This window comes from Protopterus annectens, chromosome 2.part1, assembly GCF_019279795.1.
Source record: "Protopterus annectens isolate FY-2018-M chromosome 2.part1, PAN1.0, whole genome shotgun sequence".
Lineage (NCBI taxonomy): Eukaryota > Metazoa > Chordata > Ceratodontiformes > Protopteridae > Protopterus > Protopterus annectens.
The window spans coordinates 122,324,263-122,337,428 of NC_056729.1; the positions used below are offsets into that span (position 1 = coordinate 122,324,263).

The following is a 13,166-nucleotide window of genomic DNA, read 5'->3' on the forward strand; positions in this document are numbered from 1 at the left end:
ACTTAAAACAGAGTTCCTCACTGACCCTTTTCAAATGTAACCTAGATAACTAGATGGGAGACCACAAATTCACCCCTAGGGTGGCACCCATGTCCTTAATGGACAGGGCTAGCCAGTGTTTATAACAGAACCACTCTGTTCATAAATTAATTCTGCAAATTACCCAAAAAGAACAGATGGGGATACTTGGGATTAACATGGCCATGGTTGTAAAGGCTCTATGCGAGCTATAGTAACCTCCTATGAACCTATGAACCTTTGAACTTATTGTAAACGGCAACATCCACACTGAACTGGAGGGGTCCAAAAGGAGAGTAGTATTGCTGGAAATGAATTCATCCTGAAGTCTTGGTGAGTACCTTCATGAGGTGGGTCTTGTTTTTCACAAGATCTCACCAAGACGATACTGACATATAGACTGCTGCAGAAGAAAATAGCAGTCCACAAAAATTACTAAAACTGAAAGGCCAAAAAAGAGCCATAAAGATGATAGAGTAGACTATTGAGGATAAGAAAGAAATTATGTATTGTTACTATTATGCCTGAAGCCCAGAAATTCCCAGACAGAAGATATACAAAAAGATTAAGAAAAAAATTAGAGGAAAGAAAGATACTTCCACAAGAAAAAACTGTCAGAGGCTTCAAATAAAAATTTATGTTCATTAATACAACAGATTTATGAAAAACATTATATAGACTAAGAAATCTTCACCCGTCTGGAAAAAGAAGCAACTGAAGAAGTGCAAAAATATAAAGAACAAAATCTAGAGACTTTTGAAAGGTATAAAAAAGAAATATGAACATGGGAAAGAAAGAGAGATCTGATATGGTGTAATACCTATGCAAAGGAGAAAGCTAAATTAATCAACACAAAAAAGACAGCCTCAAAGATGCTCAAAGAGAAATACAGGTAAAGTCATACTGATGTGGAACAATTCACAATAAAAATAAGATCACAAAGGGGGGACATAGAACAAAAGATTAGCAAAGTATAAGTTAAAATTATAATAGATGAAGTTATGGAATACTTGCAACATGAATGATTTATTGCAGGAAGTCTAACACAGGTTACATCACAACATGATGAAACAATGAGTCCCTAAAGTAAGGAGAAACCAGAGGAGCAGGAGACATCGGAAGAAGAAATATGGACATGAGAAAGAAAAATAGATTTAATCTGGTGCAATATTTATGCAAAGGAGAAAGCAAATCTAAATGATGCAAAAAGAGCAGCACTAAAGATATTTGAAGAGAAATACAAATGGAAAATTTTACAATACAAAAAAAAATAAGAAAACAAACAGGAAATGTAAAAAAAGAGAATTGGTAATGGAAAAGAAAATAGAAACTGAGGTTATGGGTTACCTGCAAAGTGAAGGATTTAGTGTAGAAAATCTAACTCAGATAAGATCACAGCAGGATAAAGCAATGGATCCCAAAATTAAGGAGAAACCAGTGGAGTGGGAAACATCTAATCAGTTGCCTTATGAAGATACTTTGAAGGCTTTTATAAGAAACTAGTACAAGCATTCAGTTGAAGTTGCACAGCAAGAGAAGGAACAGGAAACTGTGGCAACTCTGACACAACCAATGTTATGGAGTGATAGGCCAGTGAGCTCCTATATGAAAGAGCAATGGATGTCACAGGATGAAACTGGGATTTATTTTATATATTTGAACGCTTAATTGTTCGAATCACTAAAGATCGAACTTTAGTGATCGAACAATTAAATGTTCAAATATATTAAAAATAAATATTTACAAAATAAAAGAACAAGTAAAGGGTGTAAGCAGGGGGGGGCAAGCCCCCCTGCACTCCCACCCCCGCTACTTAAATATACCAACTTCGAGATCCCACTTCAGTGTGCTACAGTGCAGAAATGGAAAATTTCCCATTTCCTACACTGTAGTGTGATCTTGGAGTTGGTATATTTAAGTAGTGGGGTGTGTAGGGGTGCAGGGGAGCTTGCCTCCCTGATTACACCCTTTAGGGGGGGGTTTTATTAGTTTTTTTTTTTAATTTTTTAAAATATTTGAACATTTAAATGTTCGATCACTAAAGTTTGATCTTTAGTGATTCAAACATTTAAGCGTTCAAATATATAAAAGAGACCCTGAAACTGAAGAGAATGTGGCACAGGAAAATGCTCTGGAACGTTCTATAGAATGCCCGCCGAAAATGGAGAACAAAGAATGTGCCCTCAGTTCAGAAGAAAATGTTCTAACAGAAGAGTTGCTTCTGTTAATAAAATCAGATAGACATATTAGGATCAATGAAAGAAATCTACTATAGAAAGTCCATAAAACCCAAATGGTTAGAAGTTTGAGAAAACAAATGAACACAGTAGTTAGGACTGTCCATAAAGATGAATGTGATATAACAGAAGTAAACAGGATATATTACGGTGCAGTTAAATTAATAACAGATTAAGACTTACCACAAAAACATGTGGTAGCAAGGGAAAGTAAAGGAAGATATCGAATACCATCATGGAAGTATCGAATAGAGAAAACTATAAAGCAATTAAGGCAAAAGGTATCATTGCTAGAAGAGTATCAATGAGGAAACAAATAAAAAATACTCAGAAAAATAGACATGATAAGAGCAATGTGCAGTATCAGAACAGATCAGGATCTATTGTGCACTATCACAAATAATAAACTAAACATATCAGCACAGGCAGAAAAACTTAGAAAATATGCAGATACGTATCAAGGAAAAGTACAAAATAAGCAATTTATTGATGAACTAAAAAGTTTTATAGAGAATTGGGAAGCAAGCCAAAAGGAACTGAAATTTCTTGAATACCTAGTTGCGCACAGGACAACTAGTTTGCAGTGACAAGCACTGTCCCCACAGTCACAAACTGGATACTCCTGATAGTGACTGATATTCTCACTCCAGCTGTATAATCAATAAAAAGGGTCTGTTGCCATGGATATGAACTTTCCTACTTTCTCCATTACCAGCTTGGTGGATATGGACATCCTGAGTCAATATAGAAATTGCCTTATTTTTACTGACAACCAGTTAATTCTAAAAAAAAAAGCTGATATGGTATGTGAGAGATGTATTTACACAATGTCATTGGAGGCAAACCTGTCACATACAAGTACTCCTAATGTCAATAAGTTTGTCAGTTATACACACACTGCACCCATCACACACAATTCAAATCAGACATATCAACCCACATTTGCTGAGGCAGGTAAATGTAACCTTCCTAAACCACAAAGACCTCCTAGATGAAGTACACATAACAAATACTCTCAGCAGCCCCAAATGCATTCTTTTAAAACAATACCTACATTAACACATAGAGCTACATCTCACACTGTCTTTACCTCTAAGCCAATAAGGCATGCCAGCACACAGTCCAACATTCTAGTCATTGGAGACTTCATCGTGAGACACATTGATGCCCCTCTCACTAGGCTAGTCACAGTCAGTTGCTTATCAGGGGATAGGATCTGCCACATTACGCACATTCTCAGGTCATTGGACCACAAGTATCAATATGACTCAGTCATAGTCCATGTGGGAGTAAATGAACTGAGACATACCCCCCTAGGCTACATGAAGAGAGAGAGAGAGAGAGACCATGGAGCTCTTGAAATATGTGTCTCAGGTTGGTATGAGCCTAGCACTGAGCATAATTTTATCTTTTCCAAGAATGATGCCACAATATGATCAAAAGAAGGTTGGCTTCAATAATTGGCTTAGTTTCTGGTGTCATTCTAAGGAGGTGCAATATTTGTCAGCATGTTAGAAGATGGCCAACAGACCATGCTGCTTTGCCAGGGATGGTCTTAACATCTCCCCTCTAGGCATTTGAATATTAGCTAAAACATTATCTTCCCCACAGTGCCTTTTTTAGGCAATGACAAACTAAAAGTGCTTCCAACATAGCAAATCAAAACCAAGAAAATCTAAAGGGATTACTGCTCAATGCTAGGAGTCTAAACAAAAAGCTGCACTCCCTAGAAACTCTCTTTACCCTAGAGAATGCTGAGACATGGTTTAAAGCTGTGGAGAGCACTTAAACAGTGCAAGGTTATAATGCCCTCCACACATTTAGACCTGCTAATTCACAGGCAGAGATTAATGGTGGAGGTGTTTCTATTTACATCAAAAATAAACATACTTCAGGGATGATCAAACAGGAAAATGCACTTGAGCTGCACCATGCTTAAACCAGCATAGGCAAAATTCAGTACCACTTCATTGCAAGTTGTAGGTCCCCCTCTATGACCTAGGAGACCCTTACCATGTATTTAAATTTAGAAACATTAATCATTCAAACCAATTCCATATTCATGGGTGGCTTTAATTACTCCACTATTAACTGGGAATCCTATATGACACCAAATGTACAGGCACAGAGATTCCTGGATTTTGTAAACACAAACTCCCTGGACCAGTTAGTCAATTTCACCAAGCAGGGGTGGAACCATACTGGATCTGGTCCTCACTAATATGGGAGAGTGCTGTACACCCCCTACCATAATGTCTTCCCTGGTAAGGTCAGATAACAAAATGGTCTCCTTTGAAGTAAAAATAAAACCTGCACCCTCAGCTAAACCTGGAATATCCAGAAACTACTCTAAAGCTAACCTTCTGCTATTAAGTGATAACCTGGAGAAATTTCAAGCCACCATAAATGCCGAGAACACTGCTGCCTATGCAGAACTGTTCACAGAAACCCAGTACAAGCATGTTAATAGCTGCATAGATGCAGCTGTACCCAGTAGGAAGAAGTACAGAACTAACTCAAAAAATAAGCCACACTGGTAGAATCACAACATCAATACGCTGCATAACAGAAGGAAGAAAATCATGGTAAAAATTAGGAGATGCAGCACCCAGCAGGATAAAAACACTATCATCAAACTAAGTAAACAACTCAGAGGACAAATAAATTCTACCAAAGCCAAATTTGAGATAAGACTGGCCTCCCAGACCAAGGACAACCACAAAGCATTCTTGAACTTATGCCCACAACCTCAAAGGTGATACACAATTTTGTGCACAGCTCAGTGTAAATTAAGTCACCGATACTGAGCCAGAAGATACAGCAAACCTCCTGGCTGATAAATTGAGCTCCATGATTACCCCTCTCTCCCCCTCAACCTTCCTTCAGGAATTACCGTCAAATATAACTCCCCCTACTATCACTAGGGAACAGGTCCTTAATGCTCTCTTTAAGACCAAGAACACTGCATCAATGGGCCCAGACAATATCTCATCATACCTACTAAATAACATGAAACATAACCTATCAGGACCTCTGTAATTACTATTTAACTGTAGCCTCCAAACAGTCTTCATGCCTCATGAATGGAGAACAGCAACAGTCATCCCTCTGCACAAAGGTGAGCCATCTACAGACCTTGTAAACTACAGACCCATAAGTCTCACTAGTCTGATATGTAAAGCCATGGAAAGAATTATCATGGAAATTATCGATAGAGATATAGTAAACCTACAGAAACTGGATCCAGCCCAGTTTGGTTTCGTCAAGGGCAGATCATGACTACTCAACCCAGTGGATGTCTTTGAGAAGGTAGCCAAAGCAATGGATGAAGGAAAAATGGTCCACACTGCCTACGTTGACCTAGCCAAGGCATTTGACATAATACCCCATTCAGACAGGATATATATTATGTTATCAAAAAGCTGTTATATCAAACAGCTTTTCATCGACCCATAAAAGTCGAACTGTTACAATAGTGAACACCCAAATGAGCAAATTCTTTGCCTAGGAAAGAAACCGCTTGGCCATCCTTGTGAGTTTGCCCTTTTACCCACTTTAGTGCGATCTGGGAGTTGGTATATTTAGTTGGAGGGGTGTAGTTTGTGATAGGGTTAGTGATTTCTTTCCCAGGGAAAGAATTCACTCATTCAGGTTTTTGCTGTTATGAGAATTCAAATTTTACGGGTCAGTGAAAAGCCATTTGATATAACGGCTTTTCGATAACATAATATAGACCCTTCAGACATTGCTGACAAACTCAAAATGTTGGGTACAAACTTGTATGTCACCAGGTATATAGCCAAATGGCCCACAGACAGGACCCAGGAAGTTAGAATTGGGGAGTCCACCTCTACAAAGAGGCTAGTCACAAATGGAGTTCCTCAGGGATCAAGTCCTTGTACTGATCCTTTTTGGCATTTACCTCTTTGAAGTCAAGGCCAGTTTTATTGGTCTCTGGCTAACTAAATTTGAAGACTACTGCAAATTAGGAGCTGTCATTGAATCCCACACACTGACAAAAATGTTCTCCAGGAGGGGCTGACTCAGTCCACAGTAACTGGTGTCAGAGCCATGGACTAAAACTAAATCCCAAGAAATGCATAATAGTATTCTTTGGGAAGTTATCCACCCCTGGTTCATAGGTTCATAGGTTCATAGGTAGGTACTAGGCTATTGGCCCTGTGGCCTATACAAGCCCCGCTAAAAAGGTGCCCTGGCTTTTGCCACCCAAGAAAATTATTTTCCTGTGCCACTGTCGAGCATAGCCAAAGAGGTGATCCCTGGGCTGAATTTCCTATTTCCCATCCAATCATCAAGATTTTTCTTGAAGAGTGCTAATGAGGAGCTTTGTTTGATATAGATAGGTAGTTTATTCCAGAGTATGGGAAGTCTCTGGGACAGGAATCTATCCCTCCAGCATGTTCTGTTTATTGTGGTGACAAGGTTTAGGTCCCTAGAGCATGTAGCTCGGAGGGATTGGGATTTCTTTAAGTGGAGCATGTCCAACAGCTCTGGGTTTGACATAGCTTTGTATGTTAGGCAGAGATCACTTCTGAGTAGGCGATATGCGACGGAGTAAAGCTGGAGTTTTTTGAGACAGTCTGCATAGGGCATCTGTTTGAGGCCAGTAATCCTCTTTGTGAGGTATTTCTGCGGCCTTTCCAGTTGTTGTAGATGTCTTGTGAGGTACATACCAAAAGGGGCATTGTACTCTATAATGGGTCTACTGAGTGAAGAGTAGAGCGGAACAATGACCTCTTTTTTTCTGGATGAGAAACCTTTTGTGATGAGGTGTGCCACGCAGAAGGATTTCCTGACTACTGTGTCGATGTGATTATCAAAGGAGAGACTACTGTCCACCTGTGTCCCAAGGTCTCTTATCTCACTTTCAGTGTTAAGTATACTACCGCCTATGTTGTAGTTCATAGGTAAAGAGTTTTTACCAAAGGGGATGACAATGCACTTTTTGGCATTGAGCTTGAGGCCATGGCTTTGACACCAGGCATCTGTCTCAGTGAGGCCCTTTTGTAGGATGTCCACATCATTAGGAGTTTCAATTATGGCTCCAAGTTTGCAGTCATCTGTGAACTTCATTAGCCAAAGACCTTCTGTGTTAGTCTGTACTTCAGAGAAGTAGATACCAAACAGGAGAGGACCCAGGACTGAACCCTTTGGTACTCCACTTGTCACTGGTCTGAAGTCAGATTTGGAGTTTGCTACTTTCACAGTGTGGGGTCTGTCAGTGAGCCAGCTGGCAAACCATCTTGTGACATAGGGATTTATACCTAGTTTAGTGAATTTATCTATAATTCCAAAGTGGAGGATGGTGTTGAAAGCCTTGGCAAGATCTAGATAGGCTGTGTGAACCACCTTACCCTTGTCTACGGTTTTGGTGACTGCTTCATAGAAGTCTATCAGGTTTAGGAGACATGATCTGCCTTTTACAAACCCAAATTGGGTGAGGTCCAGAGTTTGGAGATTACCAATGTCTTTGTTTATAAGTTCCATGATGATACGTTCCATGGCCTTGCAGACCAGGCTCATCAGGCTAATGGGGCAGTAGTTCTCGGGGTCCATGGTGGCTCCCCCCTTGTGGACTGGGATAACCATCGCTGTGCACCATTCAGCAGGCAAAAAGGCTGAGGTGAGGCTATGATTGAACATGGTACTTACGTGGGGTGCCAGTTCATTCTGTAGTTGGTGTAGAATGCAGCCTGGGATGTTGTCTGGTCCCATGGATGCTGTGTTCTTGGCTTTGGAGAGTGTGGTTTTTACCTGTGCAGCCATGATTACAGGAACTTTGCAATTATTCTGGTATAGAGATGGGCTCTTTAGGGGGTGAGAGGGGGTAAAGTTAGCATAGAACCTATCTGCCCGGATGTTGGCAATATCAGTAGGGTCTGTATATTTAGTGCCATTGTGCTGTAACTCAGAGCTGATCTGAGTGTTGCCATTGAGATACTTGACATAGCTATAGAATGCTTTGTGGTTGTGTTTAGAATCAGTGTTGATTTTGTTTTGGTAGCTATCATATTGACAACACAACCCTCAGGGACACACGTAGATAGTAATCTAGCCTATAACCATCATGTGTCTACAGTGGTGAGGAAATCAGTCTATAATTCACAACTTATAAACAAAGATATGGCATCTAAGTTCAAGGAAGTCATTGTTCCACTGTATTCGGCATTCATCAGACTTATCGTTGAATACAATACTCCCTTTGGTATGTACCTAACCAGGCATATACAACAATTGGAACGTCAACAGAGGTTCCTCACTAAAAGAATACAGGGCATAACTAATATGTCCTGTGCAGACCGCCTCAAGGCCCTATCCCTGTATTCTGTTTCCTACAGGTTTTTGAGGGGAGATCTATGCCTGGCATACAGGGTATTGTCAGACCCCACTCTGATTGACCCCTGCATATCCACAAAACAAACAGCACCAGAAATGCCAATTCAAAAGACTTAAACCTTGACTGTGATATAAATAGGACCTGATGGAGAGACAGGTGTGCATCACAGAGACTACCCCACCTATGAAATAGGCTCCCCATCCATGTGAAGCAGAGTTCCTCCCTAACCCATTTCAAGTGCAACTTGGATAATTGTAAGTGAGACAGGAAATTAATCCCTGATTTGGCACGCATGTCTCTAATGAACACAGGTAACCTGTAAATGTTTCATCTCCCAAACCCTTGCTTACACTTATCAAGTGTATCAGAACTTGTCATAGATTTGGGATGCATGGCTAGGCTTAAAAAGGTCCTTGTAGTCATCAACCTAGTAAACATCTATGAACCTATGAATCTATAAAACACCATAAAAAAAAGAAAGAAATATATACACTTTGGAGAAGTATCTATGAAGATCCTGCAGAACATAACAAAGATGCTAAATGAATAGAAGTAAAAGAAAGAATAAGAAGATCAAATGTACAGGATATGAAAGTACCTAACTTCTGCCTAAGACATCTTTACATGAATAATTAGCCATAAGTAAGAACTATTTATATACACAGCCTGAGCAGACACCAGCCTGGTTAACAACAAGAAAAACAATACTCCTACTTAAGCGTGAACCTGCAAGCTATCCTAAAAACTATAGAACAAACATTTGCCTTCTGACGATGTATAAACTATACACTGGAACTGATGCCAACATTTTTTATAGTCATTTAGAAGAAAACTCAATCATGGCAATAGAACAATAGGGTAATAAAAGAAAGTCATATGGAACAAAGGATCATTGATGTTAAATAAACTCATAATGGAGAACTGTAAATAGTGGAGGAATATAAGTACAGCATGGATAAACTAAAAAAAATGACAGTATCCGACATTCATGGATGATAGAGTGCTTAAAAATGCATAAGATTACACTGATACATTATATTACAGCAACCATAAAACAATGGCAAACCACTTTGCAGTTAAGCCATGATAAAGGACAAATTATTATTCCAGGGATAAAACTTCAAAGGGAAATATTCCAGGGTGAATCTCAGTCACCACTGCTCTTTTGTCTTGCACTTAACCCATTATGATGTCTACTTAACAGATTAAGTAATAGCTACAATTTGGCTGCAAGAAATCAACAAAGTGTAAAAACTTCTCATCTTCTCTTTGTAAATGATTTAAAAATGTATAGTTCATCATCTGAGGAACTGAAAGCACAACTGCAAGTGGTCAAAACCTTTTCAGATGATATAAGAATGTCATTTCATCTTGATAAATGTGTAAAAGTAATCTTTAACGCAGGAAATCTGCAGCACTAGGAAAACATCAGTTTGGGACAGGAATGTGATATAAAAGAACTTGAGCAAGAGGGAGTATATAAATATTTGGGAACTGAAAGATCAACAATAAAACATGAACAAATGCAAAAAAAAAAAGAAAACAACTACGTATGGAATATTTTAGAAGACTAAAATTAATACTGAAAACAGCGCTGACATCTAGGAACAAAGTCCAAACTATAAATCAATTTATTCTTCCTGTCCTAGCTTACTGTTTTGGAGTAATTGACTGGCCCCAAGAGGTGTTGGATAGATTGGACAGGAAAATAAGAAGAATGCTTCATGCTCATCAGATATTTTATAAAAATTCCAACACAAAAAGCAGAGTGAACCAATCGATGACATTAGCTCCTGTCAAAACACACAGATCAAGTATAAAACTGGAAACCATTTAATGTAAGAGTGAGCACTTCGAGTCAAAACTGATTCATTAGACAATATAACAACACAGGAAAAAAAGTTTAAATACATCATACAGCCAATAGGAACACTTCACTAAGTAATCTATTAATTATAAAACTATGTAAAAAATGTTTACATACACATACATAAGGATATCAACATTGTCTCCCCCTCCTTAATAAATAGAATACAGCCAATAAAATCAATATCAAAAACTCTTAAAAGAGGTTAACATCATTAAAAAGACTCCTACTCTTAAGGGCAGGTTTAATAGACACCCTATAATTTAAACCACATCCCCTATATGCCTCTAATGGAATTATTCACCTCATTTCAGATGCCTCAGTCAGATTTCTAACATCTCCACCCCACTCATTTATTCTAATGGTCTCTATAACCAGAACAAACAAAGTAAAAATACAAACTAATATCAAAAAATGTGCAGGAGTATCCAACAGACTCATTTAATAAACAGCATTGTTTTTTTGAACTATCTCTATAACCAGAAACTTGAACTTATGTGTATCACTGTTCAACTTCACATGTTTAGCCAGTGCATTAGTGGTAGGCACTGTACTGATGCTATACAGATGTTCTCTTACTCGATCCCTTAGTAGTATATCCATTTTACCTATGTAAAATGATAGACATACTACGCAATAAGCTAAATAAACTAGATGGTGAGTATTACAGTCAGCTTTCACCTTAAAGCTGTACTCCTTACCTGTGTTTGGATATATGAAATTGTTGGTTGAATCTATATAATCACAATACCTGTAACTGGAGCATGGAGATGTACCATAATGCACATCAACCTGCATTCCATCCTCACCAATCCTAGGGTAACATAACTTACTTTTCAATAACTTTTTATTGTTATACAAAAATGTGGTTTCTTACCAACAATGGACCTAACATCATACTCCACTGTTAAAACCTGTCAATGTTTCTCTAGGATCTGAGTTATCTGCCGAACATTGCATGAATAGACTACAGGTTTCTTAGTACAAGAATTATTCCTATGATTCTTCACCTATACACCATTCACCACCCCCAGGGACCCACAGAAACATAAGGTTTCCCTTTTGTGGATCTAAATTCTGGTATAGTATTTAAAATATTATACACCTCACCACTATTATAGCCTCTGTTTCTAAACTTACTTCTCAGGGAATTCAGTTCATCTATGAAGCCTGTATCACTAGCATTCAGTCTAGATGCCTTCATGCCATGACCTCTAGTGATGTTCCTAAAAGTTTGTGTAGGGTGCATGCTCTGTCACTGTAAAATATGTGTTTCTGTAACAAATCCTCCTATATACTTCATATCTAACGTTATATCCTCCGTTTTAATAACAGTAACATCTAAAGATTCTATCTAGCTTACTGATTTATTCAAACTAAACCTCAGAAAAAACAGTAGTGGTGTTCAAGTGCTCATGAAAAGCCAAAAGCTGTTCCTCAGTCTCTTTTTAGAACATAAATAAATCATCAACAAACCTGTGATAAAAATAAATGAATTTAGAATACACAGAACTTAAAACAAACCTCTCTTCCCAAGCAATCATTAAAATATCGGTGTACCTATTGGCACTGGACATGCCCATATCTACTCTATCTTTCTGCAAAAATAAATCATTCCCAAACATAAAAATATTATTCTCAAGTATTAATTCCATTAAAAGACAAATAAACTCTAGTAAACCAGTGTCATAAAGACTATACTTGGTCAAAAAATAATGTAACATATCAATGCCTTCTGCATTCGGAATATCAATAAAAAGGGACTGCACATCAAATGTGACAAGTAAATAATCTGTAACACCATCTTCTCTGCTGACACATTTAAACAAATCATTCAAAAAATCCTGAGTGTCTCTCAGAATAACCTCATTCTTATTAATTAAAGGACACAGATGCTTTTCAACAAAGATTGACAAAGGTTCTATGCGCCAACCTCTACCTGCCTATTGCCACAATAGGCCTAAGGGGTGGTAACATCACATCCGTATGAACCTTTGGTGGCCCTTGTATAACTGGTATTTTAGGTTCATTAACCATTGAATAATTAACTTATACTCCTACATAAATACTCATAGAGTGTCATGTACCCTCCTTAATAAATTCAGAAAAAGAAGTGAATTCCACTAAAGAATGCTCAGCAGAACAAAAACAATGTAAATATTGGAAGAGCGTTGCACCACAAATATTAGTATTTCATCTGAGTATTCAAAACCTGCTAAGCAACCAAAATAGCAAAAAGACAGCTTCAAAACAACAGCTTCAATAACAGGCTTTTACCATGTTGAATCCACAATATATGAAATATAGAGCTTTGCTGTTGTAAAAGTCAAGTGGCATTGCAATTCCACAGCTTTAAAACATATGGATTTCATAAAAACAGAAAAAACAAACATAAAAGTGAAGAACCCTTCTAATGTAAACAATGGACAAGTGCTTTCAGTTTTTTCAAGCCTTCTTCAGATCCAAGTAGGTAAGCTGGGTTCAGTGTTTAAAAGTTGGTATCATCCAATGAAACAACCTCAGTCAATGATGAATGTTAAACCAGTCAAGTTAGTCCATTGGTACACACCTCCATAGCTTGAAGTTAAAACTCTTTATTTAAAACTCTTTGTTTAAAACAACATGACAGTTTGACTTTTCTAAGACAGACTCAGACATATTTTCAGAAGGAATATTAGCAAAATCT

At 38.0% G+C, this 13,166-nt stretch overlaps 1 protein-coding gene across 2 annotated transcripts in view; it reads right to left on the bottom strand.

The window, feature by feature from the left end:
* FSTL5 (follistatin like 5) overlaps positions 1-13,166 on the bottom strand; it is a 3,739,468-nt gene that overhangs the window by 2,027,674 nt on the left and 1,698,628 nt on the right. The window lies entirely within an intron of this gene.